This window comes from Hylobates moloch, unplaced genomic scaffold (assembly GCF_009828535.3).
Source record: "Hylobates moloch isolate HMO894 unplaced genomic scaffold, HMol_V3 SCAFFOLD_15, whole genome shotgun sequence".
In the NCBI taxonomy this organism is placed as follows: Eukaryota; Metazoa; Chordata; class Mammalia; order Primates; family Hylobatidae; genus Hylobates; species Hylobates moloch.
Window position 1 is genome coordinate 44,256,994 of NW_026652290.1, and position 1,988 is coordinate 44,258,981.

Consider the following 1,988-nt stretch of genomic DNA (forward strand, 5'->3'; position numbering starts at 1 on the left):
TTAAGAGCACTGTAATAGCAAGGCCTAGAATCATCTGTTCCTAGGAGATATTTTAGGCAAGATATATCCAACAATGTATTAAAAGCTTTACCTTGGAATGGTCTCAGTCTTTACCTCTGTTTACATCTGGTCATGAATCAAATTGCCAGCTTGCTACTTGGCAATGGCTTCGTCCTAGAATACAGGAAACCTGGCTTTCAGGTCCCCAATGTATTCGTCCGTTTTCATGCTGCTGATAAAGACATACCCAAGACTGGGCAACGTACAAAAGAGGTTCAATGGAGTTACGGTTCCACATGGCAGGGGAGGCCTCACAATCATGGTGGAAGGCAAGGAGGAGCAAGTCACTTCCTACATGGATGGCGGCAGGCAAAGAGAGTTTGTGCAGCAAAAATCCCTTTTTTAAAACCATCAGATTTCGTGAGACTTATTCACTATCACGAGAACAGCACGGGAAAGACCCTCCCCCATGATTCAATTACCTCCCACCAGGTTTCTCCCACGACACACGGGAATTGTGGGATTTACAATTCAAGATGATATTTGGGTGGGGACACAGCCAAACCGGAAGTAGAGAGAAAACACACTCAAAGTAGAGGGAAGAGTTGTCATTGGATATCATGGCTGTGATCCCCCAAGTTGTGTCCACAGTGCTGGGCAGTAGACAGATCTTTTGGTATGGTTCCCCTAAACTAGTAAGAGACTATGGGATCAGGGATGTCATGTGTCTCTTCCTGAAGTTTTAAATTAGCCGTCGTGGAGAAATCTCAACATGGGAAAGCTGATAACTCCATGCACGTTCTAGCTTATTAATTATTATCTTGAGATAAAAATAAAGGAATTTATCGGAGGTGGGGAGGGGACCCTGTTCTGATTGATGCCTCTTAGAGTTTTCAGTTATTGAAATTACTGTTTTCTGAAAAGAATCTACTTATTACTTTGGGAGCTTGGCAGGAACAAGGCTGCCTCCTTGATCTTTGGCCCCTCAGTTCCCTTACATGTTACCCGGTAGGATTGCTTGTAAGGATTATTGCATCAATAAAGTTAACACATCCCGTGTTTCTGAACCATTACCAGCTGTGTGACCTTGGGCATGCCCTTTCACCTCTCAGCTAGTTTCCTCTTATGAAAAATGGGGAATAAATTTAAAACATGAGATATGCAATGAACGATCTAACAACACCCGTGCCTGCTATACGGTTAAGTATTCAAAAGAGGATGTGCCCAGGGGTAGTTACTGTTAGCACAAGTCCTATGGATACTATGAAAAACAGGGGCAGACCACCCAGGCTTTCTACAAATGAGTCAATTTTTTGCCTTTGAAGTTAACCACTAACCTTGTGAAACGGTGACAGATAAGGACATGGGGTTCAGAAGAACGGGGCATGGTGGAAAATCAGGGGCATTAGCACCCAGCGATGTGCGTTGAAACCCTAGTTGTTTTTCTCCTTCCCCCGTTGCTGAAATCAGCCCTTCTGGCCGATTCGCGGGGTTCTCACCGGGAAGTTGGGGCTGTCACGACCATCCGCGGGGCCTCAGGAGCTCCTGTGGGGCTGGGCCCGGGACCTGTCCCCGGGGAGGCCGCCCGATATGGGCGGCCGGTAGCGGGGCGCGCCGATTGGAAGGGGCCGGGTGGAGGCAGGCGGGCGCCTGGGAGCTGGGGCAGCCCCGGGTGGTCGGGTCGCGCGCCGAGGCGCAGGCCAAGGGCTCGCCCGGGCCTTTGTTGGCCGCCGGAGCGGCCCCTGCATGCGCCGGGAGGATCTCAGCCAGATGTGGCAGCGGGGCGGCGGGGAGCAGGCCAGCGCCCAGAGGTGGGACCCGAGACCGCGGCTCCGCTCCGGACCTCGCCGTGACACCGATGAGCCGGGCCGGCCTCCCGAACGCTCCGCAGGTTGCGCGGCGGCGCCCCTAAGTGACAGTCGCGCGGGCCACTGGTGGGGCGCGGGGCGCGGGGCGCGGGGCCCGCGGGGCCGGCGGCGGGCGGCCAA

General features: G+C 52.8%; 1 protein-coding gene across 1 annotated transcript in view; it reads left to right on the plus strand.

Annotated features, from left to right (window-relative positions):
* Positions 1–1,771: 1,771 nt before the first annotated feature.
* The window catches only part of MGAT4A (alpha-1,3-mannosyl-glycoprotein 4-beta-N-acetylglucosaminyltransferase A), a 113,278-nt gene continuing 113,061 nt past the window's right edge, over positions 1,772–1,988 (plus strand). The window contains exon 1 of the mRNA XM_032178739.2: positions 1,772–1,891. The gene's annotated coding sequence lies outside the window, so the exon portion shown is untranslated. The remainder of the gene's footprint in view (positions 1,892–1,988) is intronic.